We start from the raw sequence: 14,186 nt of genomic DNA on the forward strand, positions 1-14,186 counted from the left end.
TCATTGAAGAGCGGCACACACCTGGTACATACCGAGTGGCTCGAATTGGCATCAACGAGGGTCACCGAAGACTAGCATAGACCGAGTGACACGCACGCAGTGCGTACTCGAAGTCAGCGTCAGAGAGTGTATGAACAGCGGTATTCACCCAGTCCGGCAGCTACAGTAACCCATGTCGGCGTGAAAAAGGTTCGTTGAAGACGCATGCGCAAGTTGCTACGTACCCAGTGACCGAAGTGGGTCCGACAGTTGGTTTAGAGCCCTGTTCCCTCAACACAGCAGCCCCATGCGCTACCCATTCGACCACAGACTACTCAGCTTAGATACAGACATACAAACACAGATAGATACATAGCCGCCTGAAAGTGCGTGTGGTGCCCTAGGAATGCGAACTCGTTTAGACTTACATGTAAATTGGCATTTCAAACTTGCAAGAAAAATATCACAAACACGAAGACAGAGCATACGGCGTACAGTGCAAATAGGCGATTGTAATCGATAGCAGGCTCCCTCTTCGTGAACGCCATGAGCATGGTGGACACGTATTGCAGTCCCAGGGGCTCGTAGAAGAATGTCGGATGGTCGCGGCCTCCTTGGCCCTCAGAAGGACCGCTTTCGGTGGCGGGGAAGCGCTTGCCGGTGGCCACCATGCAGACGCCCACCGAGGTTGCGGGCGGGAATTCGACGAGCAGGCTTCGCAGCAGAAGGTGCGCCTCGCGCAAGCCGTTGGCCATCAGGTGGCGAACGAGCGCGCAGCCGCCCACGTCCCGCTCGATGGTGCCCATGCCGCACACGGCTTTGCGCTCGAAGGCCACCTTGAACACGACGCCCGGCTGCTTGGACAAGGCACTGCGCGCGCGACGAGGAGGGACGTATCACTTGCTACATATTGCCTCGCACAGAGTAGAAGTACACGTTGAATCTTCAAACTTTAACACTGCACTTGACGTATGCGCTCTGGCTGATGAATCTCTCTGTCTACTTCTCCAGTCACTGGTCTGCTACACCATGTGGCAATGTGAACGACCATAAAGTATACGGCACTACCCATTGTTCCGCAAGCTAACGGCAACGAACGGAATTTTCTCAATGCGAAAAACTACACTCGTTGGATCTTAGAGGTATGAGACATTTCCATAGCTTCAGAAAAAAAAAAAAGAAAATCGAAAGAACCCATGTCGCGATGACGGTCGACGATAATGCGCTTAGCATCGAATCGCTATATGACCTGTCGAAGCGAGTTATGCCTGAGGCGTGTACTGCAGCGGCACTCCTCTTTCGCATTTCTCTTGGCTTCCCTAAGAACACTCGGCGCCATCTAGCGTCACAGCCGCGAAGCCTGCGCATGGCCTTCGAAATGCATTGCGCGCCGGTGGGTGCGAACGCTGAGAAACGCGTCATGTGGCAGCCGGGCTGCTCTCCCGCACTTGCTAACGCATTAAAAATACCAGAAAGGAACAGGCGCCTGTCGCCTTTTATTTGTTAATGGCAGGATCGAAGCCACGACTTCGTGCTCGGCAGCACAGCGCCATAACGCCAACGCCATAGCCATGGGTCGCAATTAACAATGTTTTTGTGATAAATGCTGCAGGCGCACAAACGTACGCCAACAATAGACACAGATAACAAGAACAGAATGATTCTCAGCTTGGTGTTCGTAAATTTTCATTATTTTCGCCTGTAAACTATTGCGCTACGCATGATTCTTGATGGTTCTGGGCGGTTGCAAGTGGCTTTTCTTTTTCTGCACAAGACAATCCACACTGCCTCTATATGTGGTACAGGCCCGGTCACTTCTTGATAAGCGGTTATGTCGGCGGGCCGTCAACACAACTGCAGTACGTGTACATTGCTGCGCTGAAACAAAGTTGGAAAACACACACAAAAAAAGAAAGAAGAACAAAAAAAAAACTATATGGCACATTGAATGCTCTCGTTGGAGCCCGCGTTAAGCGAATCTTTCTCGAATCGTTTTAAATAAATGCTATGCGACAATATGGGCATGCGATGTGTGCAACTTTTTTTTTTATTTCCAACTACGCGCACGAAAATGTTCGTGTTCTCGCACTGCATATCCCTTTTGTCGTTTGGCTTGGCAGTAACGTGCTTGCACGCTGTTCGTGTTTCGCGCCATGTTTCCCACAATAAAGAATACGTGCTTGCTCGCCCTGACAGCGCTCCTCGGTCCCATGACACGAGCGCAGTCTCACCAAGGCCCCTTTCTGCTATCTTATCTCTCTGTCCCATTACTCCACTCAGGATTACTCCACTAAGGAAACCTCTGTTTCGGGATATATTGTAGACCCTGACTGGGTGGACGGCACGAAGCTTTGGCCACAGCTTCAGAGGACATGTAAATGCCCTTTCGGAGCTCATTTAGCTTTGTACAAATGGCGCGAGCAGCGTATATGGCGCTTGTTCTAAAAGCGACACTAAATATGTATTCCAAGCTATCCAAGCGTTCCGCTTATGAATTGAATTAGGATAAGTGTGTTTTGCTCTCCGTTCTTTATTTGGCAAATACGTTGAAGCAGCGGCTTGTCAGGTTTCTGACTCAGTGAAATTCGTCGGTGCGGTAACTATCTGATTATTTTCTGCCTAATCGCTCGCGGGTGAGCTCAGTTGCTATAGTTTTGTTCTTGCTGCACACAAGTGTTGGAACGAAGCTGTTCTATACTTTGTAATAGCTTATAGTAAAGCTGTATTATCGCTAGTAACTCGCTTAACCCAGTGGACCGTTCCGAAACATTCAGCTTCGACCATTCTTGTGCTGTCGGTGTAGTCGCTGTCACCCATGCTTTGGCACATTCATTCAAGTGTGCTCCCATTCTCATAATGTTAATACATTGGCGATAGAGTGTGCGTAAGTTTGCGTGTGAGTTGAGATAGATGTGCGTATATAACGTGCGGGAAACTTACTATGGCAGGAAGCGGCACTACTCCCTTTGTCGTTGTTTAACGAGCGGTACTTACTCTTGCTGACGTTCTAGGGTTGAAGCCTTTTCCTTGGAGGTTAGCGATACAACGCCACGCGGATGAGTGAAATGTTTTTATCCACGAGGAAAGTCGTGCATCGAAAGGGCCGGCAACACAGGCTGTATACGTATGTAGCAACGGTCCGTGAACTTGGTCACACATATTCACTCCATTCCTCAATATATATGCCAGTCACTATCTTTGCAGCCAACTACTGCATACGTCTTCAATCCGCAGCTCCACATTTGTCAGCATGAATGCAGCCCAGTGCGTGTGCGAAAATCCAGTTGTATTTCCGACAGCTGATGGCACAGAAACAGGGCAGAAGCGGCGATGGTTTTGTATTCGGGTGCTTTCGCTGAGGCAACGCGCGGCGCGCCGCCGAAAGCGCCATCTCGTTTCTCTAGGACAAAGTGCTCCGCGAAAAGGCTCAATAATCAAGTGTACGTGAGCACTATCGTTTCGGATTCGTATTCACACAAAAAAAGTTCTTACACTAGAATTGGTGGTGCATCCACTTTTGCAGTCAAACGAACTGCGCGCCGACGTTCTTAATCTCCATGCATGTGCCGCGCATGCGCCGTCGATACCGTGTCAGCCCGACGGCGCGAGTGTTTATAGATTAGTCTGAAGCTCACCTTAGGTAATGGTGCATCGGCATCTTGAGAACGTCCGTAGCGTACGAGCCAACGGGGTCGGCGTGCGTGTACGCGTTGAAGTCTTTCACGCGCACGCCCTCGACCTTCTCGGGCAGGGCTTCCAAGCACGGCAGTGCCGGTCCCACCTTGTGGAAAAGCCAGCGGCCGACGCGGGGGAAGAGCTCGACGCGCTGCAACTCGCGGACAGTGCAGCCGTCGCTGCGCAGGATCACGTTCCTTCCACCGGCCCTCCTGAGGGCGGCCCGCAGAAGCTGCTCGGGCAGCGAGCTGTGGCGCAGCTCGGGCCGCACGCACCAGAAGCCGACCGTCGCCACGCTGTCAGAGAGGATGCTGATGGAGCAGCCGCCGCACAGTTCGCCTGCGTGTGCGCCAAGATGGTGCGGATAGGCTGAAGGGACACTAAGGGAAAATATAAAATCCAGCTAGATCGAAAGATTAGGCTTCTCCATAATAACGCGTTCATCATTCGTAACAAGAACACAGCTTTTGTAAGCGAAAAAAATGAGAAAAATAAAAAAAAAAGATCGTCGGCCCTTCCCTTATCCGAAAATAATGGAGGTAAGCGAAGCTTGTCCTGGGTGCACCTTGTCTTTGACGGTGATGTTTCTTGTGAGTAACTTGACCGTGACCGCTCGGCGTTGGCGGAGTGCCGCAGCTTCAGCGGCTCGCACGGTAGGATCGGCCCTTCGACGACGCGCCTTTTCACGGGCGATCTCCCATCGGCACTCGGCGAGAGCTGCCTGTTGTCCGGGGGCACGCACAATGCGCGGCCGTCCCATCGGTTTTCCGAGACTGAACAGAACGGAAACGAAGCGAGCGCAGCGCGCGTGAAACCCTTTCCTGCCGTTTCCTTCCCCGGCTGAAGCGAAACGGCTCTGATTGACTGGTCACGTGGCGTGAGCGCGCGCCTACGCAGCTGGCACCGTGCCTAATGATTCACGCTCCGGCGCTGGCGAGCCGCTGCTGGAGCCGGAGTTTTAACGTTACATCGCCGGCGCAGGCTCGCGTATACAAGCTTCACTTGAAAAATTCGAGTGGCGCCACATATTTTGGACTATGGCATGACTGATTCAAAGAGCGAGGTAGAGAGGGATGTCTTGTGAGGTCAGCTCAGGCGGTTAAAATTGAGGAGCTGCAGCAAGACCCTGAAATGCCAATTTTATACGCACCTATTGGGATGCACAATCATTGGCACGCACAAAACGATGATAGACTTCTAGACGAATAATCTACTAATCTAAAGCGGCTTAATATTTTCATTTGGTGTATCTTTAAGCTTGCACATTATTTCAGACCACAGTGTAAGCTAAACGAAGAAGCACTTATATCCATATAAAGACTAACAACCAGTACGCTCAGTGGCGTGTCATTCATTGATTCCTGCGGCTTAACGTTCCAAGCCAGCACTCGGGCTCTGAGGCACGTTGTAACGGAGGGCTCTGGATTAACTGTGGACACCTGGGGTTTTTCAACGTGCCCCTAAATCTAAGTACATGAGCGTTGTTGCATTTCGCCCTCAAAGAAATGCGGCCACCGCGGCCAGGAACTGAACCCACGACATCGTGCTCAGCAGAAGAACGCCTTAGCAACTGGGCTACTGCGTCGGTTTGTGTCATATTGCGCGTTGCAATTGACCAATAGGGAAGAAAACAACGCAGCCGTGGCTGAACTGGTGTCTTTTGTTAATGTTAAAGTCGAATAGAAAAGCACGGTCCAAGTGAAGGGAAGGACAGAAGAGGCGACACGCATGCCAGACCAGTCCACCTCTTCTTCTGCTTGGCAGACCATGTAAGATGCCAAGTTTTCCCTTGCTCCGTCACGCCGTTTCGCCGCTATATAATAATTGCAGCCATAGCTTAGCAATAGTGGCGATTTTCCTATTCAAATGGATCTAAAGCTAAATTTTGTTTATGCTCTCGAAAGCAGAAGTTTCGCTCGATGGGCCTGATATTTTCACAAAAGCCTCATAATCATATGGGGTTTTGGCACTTAAAACCCAAAAATGGAAGTTTTTAACAGCGAAGCTGTTTAAGCCAGCCGTAATTTGTGGTTCGTATCAAGAAACTATCATCATCAGTAATGAGGAAATAAATAAAGAAATTAAACTTTCTTGCCGAGGCGGGATTCGAAACCGCCTATCCACGCCCACGAATCCGCCCACGGTCCCAAGGCGAGCGTCGTACCCGCTAGGCTATACAGCCACGCTTGCAGAGCATGCATTTATGTGAACCATATATGATTGCGTTCGAGCGTCGTTGTCTTCGTCCACAGCTGGCGCGTTCGCACGCGCTCGTGCCAATGCTCTACGAGGTGAAGAAGAGGTTTTGCGCGCTATGCTCGGGAGAGAGATAAAGAAAATGAGAGGGAGAGAGAGAGAGAGAGGCACATTCACGGAGCGGGTCTGATGGAACGCGTTGTCGGCATTGCAACGCGGTGGAACGCTGTGTCGGCATTGGAACGCAGTGTCGGTGTTGCAAGCTGCGCCAAGCAACGCGCAGTGACGGCCGTAAGTCCGAGACGCGTAAAAGACGTTATCATCATCATGAGTAATAATATGAAAAGTACGCGCGTACTTCCGCAAAATGCTGGGCTACGATCGCCCAGCTTCGCTGTTTCAAGCCTTGCGCGGCCGAGTGCAAGGTTAAGCGTTTTTATATCTTTACAGAAGATTCGCGTAAATCGGTACACTTAAATATGGAGGGGGAAAATGCGTAGCTTGCACTGCAGGCGCAATGCTAAAGAAACAGCGGAGCTGATGGGCACCTAGCAAGGCTTTTGGGCTAGGCTAAACACTACCTAGTCATCCACAGCATTTCCCGGAATTTATTTATTATTGATCGATTATCGATTAGCTGTTGATTGGCTATGTATTGACTATCGCAAAGTATTGGCCGCGTATTTGGGCTAGGCTAAGCACTACCAAATCATCCCCAGCATTTCCCGTAATTTATTGATTATTTGTCGATTATTGATTGGGTATTGATTGGCTATCGATTGGCTATCGCAAGGTATTGGTCACGTATTTGGGCTAGGCTAAGCACTACCAAGTCATCCCCAGAGTTTGCCGGAATTTATTGATTATTGATCAAATATTGATTAGTTATTGATTGACTATCAATTGCCTATCATCGATGACTGCCTAAGCTCAAGTAGTCCCAACCATGCTTAGCTAGACTTGGCCAGGCTCAGCTTCGCTAGTTCAAAGGGGTATGTGCCATTGCGCTTGGACCCTTTCTGCACTACCATCAGGATCGGCCCACATTTTTGGAATCAGCAGACACATTACACCCGGCTTTAACAGCTCCACTGTTAAAAGTTTCCGATTGCGTAAGTCTGAATCAAAACCATATCGTAGTTCTGCCTACTGCCTATGTTACATTTAAAAGCGGACAAGTATGATTATTAGTTTAGAACACACGTGAACTCGGTGCACTGTTTACACATGAAGAAAACGACCTATAAACAGGAGAAAATGGTGCTGTGTGCGAGGCACGCGTTTGTAAGTTGGGATATGAATTACAAACTCGATCGAATTCGCACCCTGCTACATTACATCGGTTATGTGAGTTTTGCAGAAATCCTGTTCACAAATAACTGATATAATTTAGAGGTGTACAAAGCACCAATTAACTTTATCCGCTTTGCATGTCCCAGTATGCACTGTTTTGTTTGTGTGTCTTATATTCGCATATATATTGTCTGTAACACTATGCGCATGTATGCCAATTGCGTCAATCAGGCAACGCTTCGCGGAGCGCTTTCGATGCGTTGCCTAAGCAGTCATGGCTGACATAAGTGCGTGTACCGTGTGTCCTTCATTTAAGAAATGAGGGGAAGCTGCGAAAATTACGACACCGTGTCCAGAAGTAACGGTCGGTTTCAAAATGCAAGCAAGCTGGCGTAATTTATGATCACCTGCGTCCGTGACTGCGACCAAAAAGCCTTGCGGGTCGAGCCTGTGGAGCGTCTGCGGAGATGCTTCCCCGCAGAGCTGTCTCAGCGTCCTCTTGATGCGGAGCAGTCCCGGGATGTCCTCTGGCCGCACCGGTCTGATGAGAGCATAGGCGTTGTCTTGCATCACTTCGGCCGACTGGGAAACAGCGCAACGGGCTCTTTTGGCGGCATTTGAAGCTTTCGGCTACCACCATCCAGTCTGCTTTACGTTCATACAGGATGTCCCAGCTAACAGGGTCCATGTAAAAAAATCACAGCATATCCACGGAGTGAATGATGATGAGTGGGCGAAGCTCCGGAGGGAATCATCGGATCTCCCGCTTAAGGGGACGCTAGCACAAACGCGTTAGAAACGTGCAGTACTCTCTAGTAAGGGGGAGCGGCCACAGCGTCGCAGCCATTTACACATGCCGGAACGTGCACCGCGTTTGCCGACGCCATCACATGACTGCTGAGAGAGTATACCCCCCGTATTCATAAACGCTCCTCGACTTGAACTTGACTTGCCACCGCTTTGGGCAGCGCGTTCGAAAAGCGTTGAAGGTAAGGCGGAGAGGCCACAGCGTCTTACACCAGCTTCTTACACGGGCCGTAACGCGCTAGCACAAACGCGTTATAAACGCGCTAGAAACGCGGCCTTTCGTTAATGTTGGGTATTTATTGTCATCGTGGTGCGTGTGTCCATGTCCGCTTCGTGGCGTACTGGGCTAACGCCGCGCGCTCGGAAGCGAGGGGTCCCTGGTTCGATTCCGCGCTACGGACACAACTTCGGAATTTTTTTTCTCATTTTCTCAGACTGGTTACACACTACTACTACGACGACGGGGACGGAACGGGTGCCGCTATAAGGAGCTTCGCCCCTAAAAAACAAAAATGCCAAGATATTTGTGCGGATGAAACCAACTGCAGATACGTACGTCGTTAGCAATCTTTTGGGAAAGCCTCCATTATTTTTGCATTCTCATTAATTGAGTAATTATGATTAATTAGTCAGAAAACTTCTTCATTACTGGCCTAACGATCACAATGTAAAGTTTTCGGAGCGCAACGCCCGCGAAACCGTTAAAAAGCCGCCACGGCCTGCAGCTTGCACGCCACTGTGGCTTTCTCTTGAGCGTGGTTAAAAGAGCTGCAGCAACGGTAACGCGTCGAAAACAAGTGAAAGCAATGTTTTCGATAATGCTCTAAAAATCTTGCATGGACTTTGTTGCCGTAAGGTTAATAACTGAATAGCGTATTAACTAACCAGTGCTATATAATTACTCTATTCATAATAATACAAATAACGATGGAGGCTTCTCGAGGAGGTTGTTAGTAATGCTCAGTTTGGTCCATCCCCACGCTTTTCTACCTTTAAAACATGGTCCATGTTAGCTGGGACACCTTACATAGCACATTCACTACACTAGGAAAGCTGAATCTTTGTCGTTGGAGCAGACGTATCTGACTCGATGTTTTGCTGCCAGCCGGCTATCGATGGTTCAGTTCAGAAACAATTTCGCAAAAAGTTCGTAATGACAGGCTAGTTGCAGTCGCAAGTCATTATCACAGCAGCGTACGTTCTTAACTATATCCGAAATCGTCTAAGGGCCACCACACACTCCTGTTGGTCTGATCAAGGACGAACACCGTATGTATGTATGTATGCATGTATGTATGTATGTATGTATGTATGTATGTATGTATGTATGTATGTATGTATGTATGTATGTATGTATGTATGTATGTATGTATGTATGTATGTATGTATGTATGTATGTAAGTATGTATGTATGTATGTATGTATGTATGTATGTATGTATGTATGTATGTATGTATGTATGTATGTATGTATGTATGTATGTATGTATGTATGTACGTACGTACGTACGTATGTATGTATGTATGTGTGTGTGTATGTATGTATGCATGTATTCATGTATGCATGCATGTATGTATTCGGGCAAAGGGGGCGAAAACATTTCTATGGGGGGTTTTGTTGTAGATTTCGCGCATTTTGACGGAATCGTAAGCTCAGAGCCCGGTAAGATTCCGACTTAAGGCAATAAGGAAAAAAAAACGAAAGTGGCCAGGAAGAAGCTGCAAACATGCTGTCGCCTTACCATCCTTTCTGCTACGTTGCGAAGATTATGGCTCTTCTTTCCACAACGCTGCCTCGTGGTGTGCCAACTGTCGTCACAATACACCATCGACCCTGTTCATGGTGGATCCTGTCAACGGCAGCTCTTTGTATCGAAATGTAGCGCCGACTGCTTTCCTTGGGATTCACGAGAGGGCATCATCATCGACGACACCGGCTTCTGCCACACTTTGCGGAGACGTGCATTGCCGTTGCAGTTACTTTCTTAACAAAACGTGGTTTATGCACTGGAGCACAAAATTAACTGGAACACCAATGCATTTCTCCGCAAAGTTTGGGAATTAATATCTAGAAACTGGTGTCCTCCTGAGAATTTGTTCCAAGTGGATACGCCTTGCGAACTGCACGGCTAGAATTTGTAAATTGCAATATGAGCCATAATGTAATTAGTCCATGACTTAATTAGTTAATTTTAGTTAATTATTCGGTTATGGATTTCAATTTTATGTGTAAGTAGTGTCCGCCTCTTCGAGTAGACTAGCTCATGAACTAGAATTATGCTATCTGCCGCAGGCAACCATTAAAATTTTTGTAAAGTGTTCGTTGAAACACCCTGTATATTTAATAACGCTAACCGTACGCTCGGTTTCATACATCGCAATTTTTCCAGGGTGACTGTTCACGTTAAGTCGCAACTTTATAAAACGTTGGTGCGTCCTAAGGTCGAATATGCCTGCTCCATTTGGGACCCTGGTCAAGTTAATGGAACTAATCTTATACGATCACTTCATAACAGGGCCGCCCGTTTCATTTTATCAAATTATGTGCGTCACGCAAGCGTATCATCAATGAAACTGACGCTCGGTTAGCCAGACCTTGCAATGCGTCGTAAGTTCATGCGCTTATGCATCTTTCATAAGATTTACGTACTACACTAATCCCCTTCTTAAAAATGAGTTGTTCCTTCACCCATCCTACATTTCACCTCGCATCAATCGCCAAATAAAAGAAGGGGGGGGGGGGGTACCACCATGCAACTCCAACTCTTACTTTTATTCATTCATGCCACGCCCTGCCGACGACTGGTAGCACCTTCCCGCCTCCATCGCTGCCATCTGTGACACCATTAATTTCAAGAAGATTGCCAACGACCTCATATGTACTCATCACTCCTCTCTGTAATGCCCTCGGCCTTGAGAGTAAATAAATAAATAAATAAATAAATAAATAAATAAATAAATAAATAAATAAATAAATAAATAAATAAATAAATAAATAAATAAATAAATAAATAAATAAATAAATTTTCACTTCGCTTACTCAGCCCTGACATTTCCCTTTTCTGCAGGCTTCTAGACCTTGGGGCAGAAATATAAAGCTATATTTTATTAGCATTAAAGGCAGACAGGTCCGCCTGAGCTGGTGCGCTCTAGCCCGCTATACTTTGCACTGGGTAAGAGGGAAGGGTATGAAAGAATTGTGATGGGAATGATGATGAGAAGGGACGTACACGCCTATAGTTACTACATTATACACAACGACCCCACTAAGGCCGCTCGCTCACTCCCGTTGCAGTCAAGAACTCCAAAGATTTCGTTGTCTGCGTCGCAGTTGTGGTTATCGGGTCATGAGCCGAGAACAGCGCCTAGTTAGTGGTGGCCCGCCCCCGCTGGCTAAGGAACTGTGCAGCGTTTGTCATTCCGGTACATTCGTTGGGCAGTCACATAATAAGATGTGTTCCGGCCTTTCAGGCGTCTGGCAGTGTTCGCAGTCAGGGCTATTGGACCGGTCATTGAGGTGGGCGCAGCACCAGGGTAGAGGAGGCTATATAAACGCTGACAAGGAAAGCTATATTGCTCTAAGCCAATTCCCATAGAAACACTGAAACATAGCAACATTGGATCCGGGATAACGTTTCTTTTGTTTGCCCTCTGTTTATACTTTCGAGTCTCGATCTTGTGCCCCTCTTGTCTTAATTGGATTTATACTTATGCCGCACATGCGATACATGTTACACGTACCACCACCATAACAGAGTCTGCGCGACGGTATGTTTCTCATTCAGTCAATGTCGCTTCGCAAAACGTTAGCTCACCGGAACTGAAATGATAGTCGGTGCTTGAGATACTGCCGGCATTTATGTTACTTATCGGCTACACTGCCGGCTGCGGGCAATACGTGCGCCTCCTGCATTAGACGCGCCTTAACACACAGAGACAAGTTTTGATTGACGTACTTGTAAAAACATTTCGATAACGTACCTCTACCGAGTGTGACGAGGAAAAGACTTGAAACGCAGATTGCTCACTTCAGCGGCACGCGTTGACGCCAGCAAGGAGAAATAATCGTGGACCAGTTGCTGAGCCTGCAGAGGCGGCCGCGTGCCGCTGGGCCAACACTTCGCGGTTCCTCTCATTTCGTCACGAGCGCACCGCACTGCACAACCTCGGCGACATTTCAGCAGGCCGCTCCGCACGGTCACCGCATGAATTAGACGCCGGGCAGAGCTGTGGTTTCCAGATGCTGGTGCGATATCCGTCAGGATAGTGAGTATGATGATGATGACGATGCCTTATTTAATGGCACAAACCCAGTACTGTAGGGGATAGGCCCCGAACCGGGTGGTAATCTGATAAAATAAAAATGTCACAGTTTCGCCCTAAGGGCGAAGCAATTAATGCGATAGCAACACAGCAATGTCATACGAAGTAAGGTGAGCGGCCTTGGTAGCAATATGAATTGTAGTAAACATGAGCTGATTAAGTAAGCAGGTGTCCTGCGGCGTAAGTAGACCGACATGAAGAGAGACTCGATGACCACGAGAAGGCGCGTGTGAAACGGTGGTGTTGATGAGAAGCGCTTACCGTGGGCAGCGCGTGCGAAGCGACACACCTGTAGTGCTGCACTGTCGATCTGGGCAGCATTGCATGTGTAGCGTGCGTTGGAAAATGTGGCCCGACTATTACTAACTGAATGAACAAGCGTGGTGTGAGCGCGCACAAACAAACATGAATAGATCACACTGAATGACTGCAGCCAACGACTGTCAAAACGCTGGCAGCGCAACGTACCTTCCGCGCGGTCTATCGCTTCAACGGAAACTGAGCGGCGAATGCACGGCGCATAAAGGTCACAGCCGTGTGGAGATAAGAGACGGTGCGGTCGAACGAACGACGAGCGCGGTTGTTGGCAGCGTAGAAGTGCGCCCGCCCCCCGCTCCCTCCGGCGCTGGCTTCCCGCTCCCTTGCTTGCGTGTGGGAGAGATAAGAGACTGTGCGGACGAGCGACGAGCGCGGTTGTTGGCAGAGAAGTGCCCCCCCCCCCCCCCCCTGCTCCCTCCGGCGCTGGCTTCCCGCTTCCTTGCTTGCGCGTGGGAGATTGAGTGCATTCGCTCTCCGTGATAGCGCGCGTCCCCGCACGCTTCCGCTGTGGCATACGGCGCGCGGCGAAGATTTTATCTATACGGAACCTCACGGCGACGGCGACGGTGACGGCAGAAATCCGGTTGAAGTGTCCATATAATTGCTATCACAATAAATATCAGGGTGGCTGAAATCTCAGCATACATCACTCCCAACATGTCCTTTTTTGTTTTGAGCTTTCATCTTTGGCAGTCCTATATACCGTATCCGGCCAGGAGACCAAAGCAGGAATTAAGCTATCCGTCAGTCACGCAGACACCAAATAAGTTAACCGGTAAAGAAATATGATGAATTAAGGCTTACCGTATTCGCACGATTCTATCGTGCCCCCGATTGTAATCCGCAGTTTATATTATCGCTCAAATATTAAAAAAATAACTTTCATTACAAAAAAAAAATTTGCGCGCAAACAAACAAGTACGAAGAAAAGGAGCAACACAAGGACGGGCGCTTTCTAAGAACTGTTTTACTTTCGAAGAAACACTTGCTTAAGAACCCACAGATCTGCGCGATCCAGTCAACAGAACACATTAATAGCGCATATAACAACACTTGTGATAAAAATGCCACGGATCAGCGCCACCCGGTCAACATAAAAACAGCAATGCGCATATAACAAGCACAAGATGAAAATACGTTGACACCCTATTGGCTGCTTCGTATTGAATGAAGCGTCATTATAGCATGAGTAGAACGTTAAAATAGTTAAGGGCGCATTGCTTCAGTGAACGAATTAGCAAGAGACAAGTTGCCATACAATGGACACACAAGGAACATGGTAGGAGTTAATCTTATTTTTGGCAAAGCGAACCCCTTGCACTTGTACACCCATAAACTCACAGGTGCAGCACACTCATGCTTATCGTGGCAAGGGTTTGGAAGGAAGAGCACGAAACACGTTGAAATTCGGGTACCAGGTGCGTGGGCTCAACTGTTTCGCAGGTTAAGGATGATGCGTAATTTGGTCGCCCCCAGGGACTTGTGTCAATCTGGCAGCTGTACTTGTTCGTGTGGAATTGACTTAGTCAATACTAATTGACAGAAAGCAATAGGATACAATAAATTTATCCTTTTCTTGTTGTTTCATTTATTCTT

Source organism: Dermacentor silvarum, chromosome 2 (assembly GCF_013339745.2).
Source record: "Dermacentor silvarum isolate Dsil-2018 chromosome 2, BIME_Dsil_1.4, whole genome shotgun sequence".
Lineage (NCBI taxonomy): Eukaryota > Metazoa > Arthropoda > Arachnida > Ixodida > Ixodidae > Dermacentor > Dermacentor silvarum.